Source organism: Miscanthus floridulus, chromosome 9 (assembly GCF_019320115.1).
Source record: "Miscanthus floridulus cultivar M001 chromosome 9, ASM1932011v1, whole genome shotgun sequence".
Classification (NCBI taxonomy): domain Eukaryota; kingdom Viridiplantae; phylum Streptophyta; class Magnoliopsida; order Poales; family Poaceae; genus Miscanthus; species Miscanthus floridulus.
The window spans coordinates 124,657,368-124,669,341 of NC_089588.1; the positions used below are offsets into that span (position 1 = coordinate 124,657,368).

General features: G+C 43.4%; 2 long non-coding RNA genes across 2 annotated transcripts; both read right to left on the bottom strand.

The window, feature by feature from the left end:
- Positions 1-312: 312 nt before the first annotated feature.
- On the bottom strand, positions 313-1,345 carry LOC136482862 (uncharacterized). Its single transcript, XR_010765221.1, has 3 exons — positions 1,239-1,345; positions 578-658; positions 313-452 (listed from the first exon to the last, which is right to left on the bottom strand). It is a non-coding gene; the product is annotated as an uncharacterized lncRNA (long non-coding RNA).
- A 571-nt stretch (positions 1,346-1,916) lies between these two features.
- LOC136482863 (uncharacterized) lies at positions 1,917-3,314 on the bottom strand. The gene is made up of 3 exons (XR_010765222.1): positions 3,023-3,314; positions 2,463-2,882; positions 1,917-2,052 (listed from the first exon to the last, which is right to left on the bottom strand). It is a non-coding gene; the product is annotated as an uncharacterized lncRNA (long non-coding RNA).
- Between the last annotated feature and the right edge of the window lie 8,660 nt (positions 3,315-11,974).

Genomic DNA, 11,974 nt, shown 5'->3' on the forward strand with positions numbered 1-11,974 from the left:
TTATAGAAATTTGTCTGGTACATACGCCAATACGCCATTCAGAGAATGTGTATTATACAGCTAAATTTAATAAAAAAATACATCAGAAACATTTAGCCATCTATACAACATAAATTCTCAATTCTAGCTACCGCTACCGATCTGCCAATGTTGTCTTCTTGCTTCAGGTGATGTCCAAACATCACAAACATTCTACCGACCTTTTGGACCTGCAATGGCTATATACTCTATCAGTACTATAGATTGGTGAAAATAGAATTAAGTTGAATTAAGAACGACAAGCTTAGAAGCTTAGACAAATGAACACTCAAATCACCATCATCAGCACAAGCTCGATGTGGTAGTGCACACACCCACTCCCAAAGGCAGCTATATCTCCAGTCGTGAACCAACTCTTGCTCGCACATTTTTTCCGTCACACGGGGGAATACTTGTTCACCGTGAGAAACAACCTACACAGACAAAAATTGCGAGCCTATGACTTCGGTTTCATAGATTAACTGAAATCAAGAAACCACACTTTTTGAGAACTTGAAAGCCAAATTATAAGCAACACAACTTGAGGGAGAACTCATACCTAAAGAAACTGCTGTAGATCGAGATGCATTTTTTGGGAATCTCCTGCCATCCAGCAAAAGTTTCCTCAGAAAGTGACCACCTGCATCAAGCACAATCTGCTCATAAATAAAGAAAGCCAAGTCATCTGAAATGGTCTACTTTGGAAACTCTACTGACATTAGGATCATGATTCATGACATTGCAGGAATACAGGTAACAGAGTCATCCTCAAAGTTACATTCAGCACCTGCATTCAACAAATTAAAACAGTCTGGTTTTGTCGTTCTAATGCAAATAAACAATCGCACCTATTTGACAAAGACATCTATCTCACAAAAGCATACCAACCCCCACCCTCCTAACAAACCTTGCAAGTCTTTTTTATGATAAAACTTCGTATGCAATCAACAGTCAAATTATCTAACACCACTGATTAGGACCACAGGAATCCTAGTTAGAATGCATTGATCTAATTCTAGCACATTGATCTGAGTTCATGCAGCAAGAGGTCAGCATTTTCGCCGTCACCAACCAATCAAAGAAGAGTAGGTTAGCAGCAAGCGAATACTTTTATCCAGGATTTCCATATGATGAATGAATGGGAGCTTTACGCAGCAAGAAAGGGATCTCCGACCGGTGCATTATACTGGTAGAGACTCATTCGTGGAGGTATTCGAGACCTTGTACGGCACAATCTCCAAGAAAGGGTAGGATGAGCTTTAGGAGAACGGGTGGGTCATCCAAGCTTTTGTTGGGCATGTACTTGTAGAGAACAACAGCATGTGCTGTTGCCTGCTTCTGAATCCAAGAACACCCATGAATTAGACTTCAGCCAGCCACTGGATACGATTCTTTTAAGAAAAAGAAACTCCAATAAGCATGCTTATTAATGGACACAGCACAACACTAATATTTTCATCCTGGCTAACCATATGCCAATGGAGCAACATAAACTTGGAAAAAAAATAATGACATGCATGTTTAAATTCCCCTTTGTAAATTAGTCAGTACGTGCACCCTCTTTATGGATTTCAGGATTTGTGAAACTGACTGGATTTGGAAGAACAGTTACTATCCCCTCTTCAGCCGAACAGAACTATGCTAGCAGTACAGTCCCATTAACTAATGCCACACTACAAATCAACTGAAGAAATTCCAATCAATTAAAAACTGAATGATATGTGTGTAGCACAAAGTAAAGATTAGTTTCAATATTTATTTAGCTATCAAAATTGTCATCTGCACCATTCAGGTTTCATACAATTTTTTGTATTGCATAAAAATTTGAACTGATTAGCTGAAAAAACCAAGATGATTGGCCTAAACAAAACGCAATCTGCTGCAACTAAACAAAGAAGATACAGGCTAGCCGATTAGCTACTTACCTGTTCACTTTATGCAATGCTGGTGCCGACGGACTTGGCTGAGCTGAGGTCCTGAACTCAGCTTTCTCTGTTGCTATGATGTTTACCAGAAAATTGGAGCAAAACATTTCTGTTAAAAAGTTCTAGTTAGCCGTCTTCATATTAAAAACTATAGAGCTCCACACATAATCCAATAATTAGAATAACGTCAAATTCCATATTCATTCACGTAAATAAAAGTCAAAATGCAAATCATGATATGTCCGTGTCAATTGATATATAAACCAGAGAGCACAATTGATATTTATTGCTTGGAAATGGTACTACAGATGTTTAAACCAGCATATTACACCATTTTAATTGGGATTTCCTTCCATCATGGAGTAGTCCTTCTAGTGCTTTCTAAAATTTTTTCTTAAGTTGGTCAGCAAGCTCTTTGCTGGCTCAGTGTGATATGAAAGTTTTAAAAAATTGCCAGCATATCCTAGAACTTTGACAGGCAATATATAATTTTAATCGCAGTGTTTCTATGTAGCTTACCACATTGTTGGTCGCCACAATGACCTTGAACTGAAACCTCTTGATTTAGATCTCCAGGACGATGACTGCAAAGCTGGAAATTTCATTCAGTGATCCATGCTTTCTGGCAGAGTTCAATGCAATGTTCCCATGCACTCCTTTTTTTTTAGGAAATTTCCATTCAGTGATCCCTCCCGTCTCATGAGCTAGCCGCATACCATGCCTATGGCCATGAGCAAGGTCGTTCCCGATTTCCCGTAACAAGCAGCAGTGAGCACCCCTTGGCTTCAGACAAGGAAAGAGCTTACCAGGGCTAGAGCATTGCAAAACCAGATCATTGTTATGTGCCACTCCTAGCTGAATACAAAAAAGAAGGAAAAGGACTTCCCTGCCAATTGCTCTAGCACCCTGAGAATTCATTTTCCTAGTTCGGGTCTGGACCTGAAAATAAAGAAGTTTAATTACATGTTAAAGTAGCATAAGCAAGTCGCTACAAATAATGGATAACACTATTCAGCTCTGGTAAAGTGGTAATAATAAAATAAAATAAAAATACTGGACGGGCATGCCAGAGTTTATACCTTTCCAGGTCCTTGACCTTGCTTTGATAAACTCTCAACTTCAGTGTCATACTTCATGACCTGAAGCATTCTAGTTTTTCCTCCAAAAATAAACCATGTGCAAACTCATGAAGAATAATCCCAAGCTAGTATAATTTAGAGATATGGAGACAAAAAAATTCGAATGAAATATGAAAGAATATTAATGAACCAAATAAAACAATAGGTTAATCTGAATTGAAGAAATACATACCAATTGTAAATGGCCCTGACCAGTATCACTGAATTTGACAAAATTTAACATTTCAGAGTTGCATTGGTTTGTGGTTCTTATTTGCAGTGGAGTAAAAAAAACACGTATCAAGAAGTATGATAAAAATTCAGACATTTTACTTGGGGTCAGAACCACTGCTAACATAGAGCTGTCAATAGAATGTATGCAAGATCCCAAGCTGATTTAATATGCAAAACACACTGACTATCTCCCAGATCTAATGAATTTCGCCCCCCATCCTGAGAACTGATTCAACTGAATGAGCACGTGCATGGATAGAAATGAGCAAACAGTCCCTGCACTGCTTCCAGGAATTTTAGTGGGGGAAGGGAGAAAGGAAGGACCTTGTGCTGCTTCCGGGAGAGGAACTACGTTGCGGAGATGGGCTGCGCCCTTGCCGTGGTCGCGGGCTTGCTGGCGGCATGCTATGGTGGGGGATTACACTTGGCTTCTGCTCCCACGGGTCCTGCTCCCGCGCGGCGCGAGAGAAACGCGACGAAGACGATGGCGACAAAGAAGAAGGCGGCGGCGGCGACTATCCACCGGTGATAGTCCACCTTCTCGAACAGCAGGAAACGTGCGAGCCTGGATCTCGCCCGCAGAGCTGAGCCGCTGACAGCTGGCGACTGGCGGCCCCGCGCTCGTGGCCCTACAGCCCGGTCTGGCGGCCGACGGCCCCTGCGGTTGGCCCCACGCCGGCTCCTCGCTGGGGCCAGGCGTGGCCAAACGCGGCTTCCAAGCCCCTCTGGACGGCGATCCAGCATGCACAGCCGGTGGCCACCACTCGTGCGGTGTTGCGATACCGATCTGGAAGAGAGAAGAGGATGATGGGGAGAAGAGGGATCGGCATCAGCACGACGGGGAAGAGATGAAGAGTTCAATTTTTCGGGAAAAAAGGACAACCCACAGAGGATTCGAACCCTGGCTGCGCCGCGTGGGCGTTGGGGCTGGGAGTCGTGGGAAGGGATGAGTGATGAGTGGCGAGGTAACTTGGTCCGTTGAATTTGAGTGAGTGAGAGAAATGAGTGAGCAGATTAAATTTGGTCCTTTCGTTTCAAAGGTTAACTTTTGTTGGGTGTATTTTTTTCTAGGTGCACTTAGGAAAGTTCATGACTGTGGTGGAGATTTTTTGGTGTGGCTGAAGAAAAGTTATATCGGTGCATTATATGTGGTAGAGATATAGGCACACAACCCCGCAGGTGAATATTCATGTACACGTGCATGAATCCATGATCCTCCCAATTCTTGAGGCACCTAATAATACTGCAAAATAAATGTCCTACCCACCTGTCATGAACCCCACGCTGCCTTTTCCTCTGCATCGCATCTATCCAGCACATATATAAAGCCGTATTTGATGTGTAGTACGTACTCCTAGTATAGATTTCAGAGTACCTATGCTCTGTTGGGATCCATGACCTAATGTTTAGTCACTAAATTTTAGCTCTTATAAGACTCCACATAGGTGGTTTAAAGTGTTATGTAAAGTTGAGCAAACTTTATAAAAAGACTATTAATTTATTAGACAACACAAGTGTGCTAAAATGGTCTAAAGTAGCCCGCTAAACTTTATGAGTACCGTAGAATCTAATTAAACATGACATTAGTTATATAGTTGTATTAGAAAATTAAGAAAGAGTACAAAGAAATACTTAAAGATGTACCGTTTAGATTCCTGTGCACGGTTGATGTAGTACTGTATATTATGAGGGTGAGGTTGTCTTGTCGAGCAGAACCAACAAGACTTGCGCTAGGAATATACTCCCTCCGTCCCTAAATATTAGTCGCCACGATTTACGTGTCGATAATTTTGACTCGATTTATAGAAAATACGTGCAACATTTCTATCTCTAAATAAATTTATTAAAAAACTAGATTTAAATATCTATCCAATGATATTAATTATATATCATAAATATTAATATTTTTTAATATAAATTTTGTCAAAATTGCACGTCACGACATGGAGCCAACACATCATGCATGATACGAATTTCCTAATCCTCCCCACTCTCGCGTGTCTCGAGGCACCTAATATAATCCTCGAAAACAATCCACTATGTGTGTATCTACTGCGTTTTCCTATGTATCCCAACAACCTGTCCAGCACACGTATACAGCTGTCGTTGTCGTACACATAACAAGATACCAAGCTAGTGACGATATACAGCACACTACGGCTCTCTGCTGATGATATACTAAGGTACATATCTACCGAGTACTTATTTATCGGTGACTCTTGTCGCTCATTATGAACAAGGCCACGTTTAGTTCCTTGCAAAGTTGGCGCCGACTGAATTCCGGATCCACTGTAGCATACTGTAACGTTTTGTTTTTATTAGGTAATAATTGTCCAATCGTTGACTAATTAGGCTCAAAACGTTCGTCTCGTAAAGTACAACCAAACTGTGCAATTAGTTTTTGATTTCGTCAACATTTAGTACTCCATGCATGTACCGCAAGTTTGATGTGATAGGGAATCTTTTTTTTGCATAGTGCCAAAGTTTGGAATTGGGGGTAACTAAACACCCCGCAAGACTCGCAGAGTACTTGAGTTTGGTGGAGACTTGGACCGCGTGGTGGGAGCCGGTCTTCGAGGAAAGCAGCACCAGGCTGTATTTTAAAAACTAATAGTCAGTACATACACATGTGAATTAGTTTTTTAAAAACTAAAATGAACGGTTCACCTCGAATCTCTTATATTCTAGACAAATTTTGAAAACTTAGATACTTTGTATTTTAAGATAGAGAGAGCAGTAGGCATCAAATTTTTTACAGTTTGGGTTTACATACACGAAGGAAATAGAGAAAAAGGCAACTGCGGAGCACAAGCAGTATTGGGCCTAATCTAATATCCAACGGCCTAAATAGAAATAGGATACAACTTGGGCCAAATGGTGGGCCTATAGACTAACACTACCCATCTCAATTTTTATTTTATTTTCTGCTAGAACTACTTAGGGTTCTATCCAAAGTAATTTTGGTGAGCATGGTGAATGAGGATCGATGCAGCCTTACTATATCAGGTTTTTTTTTATTGATGGGGGAAGCCTTATGATATCAGTTATGACGGTTTGAGCCATCTGGATAGAATTTATTTCGATGCAGTGGATTGTTCTCAGATCCATTCATATCCATTGCTATGTCACATACTTACATAAGCATTAACATACATTCTTAATATTATTGGGCCAACCCAATAACAGATCTTGTACTTTCTTCCATTTTGGGCTGCCGAAACCGTGAACGAATCCATACCTTTCAAGCTGCCAATAAATTTTCCATCTTGTTGGCCATCAATAAAGGCTTTGTTGTGCGCTAATATGCAGCATCAGCCATCAGGCGGGGAGTCTGATTGCAGTTGCAAAGCCTAGATATAAGAGACCCGAATAAAAAATCCCTTTTCTATAAAAAAAGGCCAATATAAGAGCAGATGGATGGATGGATCCGGGGAGGCAGGTGCGGCAGCCGTGGCGAGAGACAACAATGGGAAAGTGATCTTCACAGCGTGGCGTTTCTTCGAACACTGCGGCAGCGCCCCGGGTATAGAAGCTCTAGCGTGCATTGAGGGTCTGCATTGGCCAATCCATTTGGGACTCTCAAAAGTCATCCTAGAGTGGGTGGCAGCAAGGATAAGTATCCATGTGCTGGACAGATCAGAAGAAGGCCCGGTGATAAAGGAAATTAGAAGTCTGCCTTGTCTCGAATGAGAGTTTAAGGTTTCCCAAGTAAAGAGAGACTGTAATCAAGTTGCAAATGTTGTTGCTAATTTAGCTAGGCGTACAAAACATTCTGCTGCATGGTGGGGTCAGGCACCTGCGTGTGCTCAGGACCATCTAATAGCCGATTGTATTAACGCTGGTGTCTAGCTAATAAAGCTCTCGTTACTCGCAAAAAAAAAAAAAGAGTAGATGGATCTTGTACGATATATCATCCATGCACACGGGCCCATGTGCGTGACCTCTGTGATCCGACCGTCAACGGACCGAGCCAGCGGCCTTTGTTTGTTTCTTGGCCCATGACTAACCGTAACTAGAAACAGGCCTGAGAACTCTAACCGTTTCAGATAAAAAAAAACATCTTCAGATCCACATTTTTCAACCCAAACACTTCTAGTAGATTCACCATAAAACAGCTCCACAAAATCTATGGATCTACCCCACATCCATGGATTTCGTAGAGGACAATTACCCAGCACTGGAACTGGTTATAAAAAAAATAATTTGTTCTGATTTTTTCTTCAATCGCGATGAGGACAGGATGAGCTCCGACCGTCGAGGACTGAGGACTGGAGCACGAGCACCACCCTTATGAAAAATCTAGGCCTAATGCAACCAATGTGATCCTATGTAACACGTACAGGCACAGGCTCATATCCGTGACCTCAGCGGTGCAAGTACAATACCCAAGCCCGTATTCCCGTGATCTTGGCCCATAACCAAACGTTAGCTACCTAGGCGCAGTTATGTCCTGTTCCTCGGGTGAAATTTAGGGAGCACCGTTCACGTACGGCGGCCAAATCTTAGAATAACAAGAAGCTTGATTTCATGGCGCACGGAGATCAGCTTGGATCCACGTTGCTGTACTCATGTACACTCCTCTCTTCCTCAGCATCGACTACTCGTTTTGTCACTCAGGCGTGGAAGAGATTTCCATGCTGACGAATCGGAATTGCTGGTTCGGATGCAAATACAGACTGCTCTCTTCCTGGCATGAAGCTAGGACATCAGTTAATAATCATTCGAGATATCGTATAGCTATGATTGCAGTTTCTTAAAATACTGTTGGAGTTGCCCTGATAATAAGCTGTACCCGTGTAGTTATGATTGCAGTTATGTTCCGTTCCTCGGCTGAAATTTAGGGAGCCACGGCGGCCAAATCTTAGAATAACAAGAAGCTTGATTTCATGGAACACGGAGATGAGCTTGGATCCGCGAAGCTGTACTCATGTACACTCCTCACTTCCTCAGCATCGATCACTTGTTTTGTCACTCAGGCGTGGAAGAGATTTCCATGATGACGCGAATTGGTGGTTCAGAAGATGCAAATGCAGAGTACTCTGCCTGGCGTGAAGGCAAGACATCAGTTATTAATCATTCGAGACATCCTATAGTCAGAGACACGGATATCTTGATGTGGCCAATGCCTCCCAGGCCTGAATGCCTGATCAGCAATTGTGCCGAGGACCCGGCAATAGGGGCAGCAGCTGAGATGACAATGCCATGCATTGAATGGAACAGACTGAATCTATTTCGCTTTGATGCCATCCTGGGCCTGCCAGCCCTAAGGCTTCCTGCTGAATTGACCCGGTCCAGTTAAAAAGCACCTCTGTTGCTGTTGGTGAGGGAGAAGAGGAGGAAGAAGAGGAGACACGCGGGGCAAACTCCAGCGAGCTACAGCCTCATTGGAGGTGGACGAGGTCCGCCACTGCCACCGCGTGGGTGACCTTTGGCACTGCCGCGTCGTAGGCGAGCGGGCGCGCGAGCTTTGCCTCGTCGCCTCACATAGGAGTGGGCGAGCGCACCAGGGAAGGAGACGGAGGACGAAAGACATAAGGAAGGAGCGCCGTGCGGGTTGGGGATGAAAGGTGAAAGCATCTAGGCCCCTAGTTGGATTTCGGTGATTAATGTTAATACAAGATTACTATGACTAACGTGTGTTTTGCAGAGGCAATTAAGTTAGGTCATGGTAATGGAGATCGATTGGGCAATCGAGGTGGTCATGCCCCTACGATGGAAATCATTTCGGTTTTCAAAGGATGGACGACAAGGTTAAGGATGACTAGTTCTAAGTGTCGATTGGAGTTGGAGAGACACTTATAGTAGTTTAGGACTTTGTTTTTTCTTTGGCCGTACTATTAAGGGGGGTATGAATGGGTAGCTTGACCTAGATGAGTCTAGTGAGTTAGGTGTGGTGCACACTTGTTAAAACTAGCTCTAGGTAGCTCCTACGAATGCCTAAGATCCTTTGGAGCAAACTTCATTCACATATATTCGAGAGTTGGAAGTGAATGGAGGGTCAAATGCTGACCGGACGCTGGCTCCGGTGCGACCGGACGCTGGCCACAGGGTCCGGTCAGTTCATTTGATCAAGGTGATTGCGTTCGGTGCGACCGGACGCTGGAGTGGTCAAGTGACCGGACGCTGAGAGACAGCGTTCGGTCGACTCCAGTAAGGTTCCAGAGAAGGAAATCTGCGACCGGACACGTCCGGTCAGTACTGACCGGACCCTGGGGGTTCAGCGTCTGGTCGAGTACAGTAAGCATCCAGTGAGGGTTTAATGCGACCGGACGTGTCCGGTCAGTGGTGATCGGACCCTGCCAGCGTCTGGTCAACACATATTCACTGGTTTGCGGGTTGAACTGACCGGAGCGTCTGGTCAACCTGATCGGAGCATCCGGTCACCCCGCAGAAGCTCATAACGGTTCGTTTTTCAGGCTGCCTTATAAATAGAAGCTCCACTCGTGTGTGGAGTTACTTTTGCTCATTCCAACAGCTGAGAAACACGTTTGTGAGTGCCAAGAAGAGCAAGGTCCTAGTGAGGTGATTGAGATTTGAGAATCCAAGAGAGTAGCCTCATTAGTGAATAAAGAGTAGCAAACTGTGCATCCATCTTCTCATTAGGCTTTGCGTGGTCAAGTGAGAGTTCGTGCTTGTTACTCTTGGTGATCGCCATCACCTAGATGGCTTGGTGGTGATTGGAAGCTTGGTGATCACCCGGCGGAGCTTGTGGGTGACCCAACTCAAGTTGTGAGCGGCTTTGGGTGATTCGCCGTGACGGAGTGTCGAAGAATAAACCCGTAGAGAGCACTTGATCCTTGTGCGGATCAAGGGGGAGCTACACCCTTGCGCGGGTGCTCCAACGAGGACTAGTGGGGAGTGGCGACTCTCTGATACCTCGGCAAAATATCGCCGCGTTCCTCTCTCTCTATTTACTTTGAGCATTTACTTTGAGCAATTCAATACTTGTCTTTACATTCATAGAATTATCATGCTAGAGTAAGTTTGGAACATAGGTTGCAAGTCCGTTGTGCGTTAGATTAATAGAAACACTTTTCTAGGCACAAGGGGTTAATTGGGCTAACCATAGGATTTGATTATTGCAAGAAAATTTAGAATTAGCCCAATTCACCCCCCCTCTTGGGCATCTTGATCCTTTCAATTGGTATCAGAGCCTCGTGCTCCACGTTTTAAGCTTAATCGCTTTGAGCAAGATGTCTCACGGGGATGGACCTCCTCCTATCTTTGAGGGAGATGACTTTCCATATTGGAAAATCCGCATGGAGGCGTACTTAGAAGCTCTAGACGTTGGTATTCTTAGAGTCGCCTCTCAAGGCTTCACAAAACCTCAGGATGCTACTAACCTACAAGGCGATGAGGTTAACTATGAAAAATGGAATGCAAAGGCTCGAAACACCATCTTTAGAGGCCTTTGCAAAGATGTGTTCAACTGCGTAAGGAACCACAAAGACGCTCATGCACTATGGTCGGACGTTTGTGCGCTCCATGAGGGAACCAAGAGTGAGCGTGAGGAACGCTATCATCTTGTAATTAAAAAGCTAAATTCATTTGAGATGCTTCCCAAAGAAAGTGCTAATGAGATGTATTCTCGTTTAAATGTTCTTGTAGAGGAAGTCAATGGGCTTGGACTTACTCAAATGTCACCATGCAACATTATGAGAAAGATCTTGAGTGTCCTCCCCATTGATAAATATGGGCATATTGTGACCGTGCTACATCAAGGTGATCTTTCCGCCGCTACACCGACACAAATCTTGGGAAAGATCAATGCTCATGAGATGTACATGCACATCACGCCACAAGATGGCTCATCCTCTACAAAGAAGAAAGAGAAGGACTTAGCATTCAAAGCTATCCAAGATAAGGGCAAAGCAAGACTTGAGTATGAGAGCTCAAGTGATGAAGAAGATGATGATGAAAGTCTTGCTCTCATGGTGAAGAAGACCGCCAAGATGCTAAAGAAGCTCAACAAGAGTGGCATCAAGTTCGATGGCAAGAAGAAGTTCTTCACAAGCTCAAGAAGAAAGCCAATCTCCGAGATGGATTGCTACAATTGTGGAGAACTTGGCCATCTAGCTCATCAATGCACAAAGCCCAAAAAAGACAAGTTCAAGAACAAGAATAAGGGCAAGAAAGATGACTCAAGCAATGAAGATGAAGATGACAAGAAGAAGAACAAGCCATACAAGAAAAGAGATAGCAAAAAGAGGGACTTCTACAAGAAGAAGAAGAGTGGAAAGGCCTACATCGTCGGTGATTGGTTCACGGACATTGATTCATCTAGTGGATCATCCGATGATGATAGTGACAATGAGAAGGTGGCCGCCATTGCTATTGATCTTCCATCTTCACCGCCACCATCGCCATCATCCTCTACACATCTATGCCTTATGGCCAAGGGTGAACGTAAGGTAACTAATAATGATGATAGTAGTGATGATGAGCAAGCTAGTGATGGTGATAGCGATAGCGATGATGATGATTCACCTTCATATGATGATCTTGTCAAAATACTAAGAAAATACACTAAGATCATTAGAAAGAGTAGAGCTAAAAATGAAAAGCTTGATGCTAAAAATGATTTACTCTTAGCTAAATGTGATACATTGGAAAAGACTAATGATGAGCTTAAAGAAACAAATGATGCTATATCATCCAAACTTAAGGAGCTCAAATCTT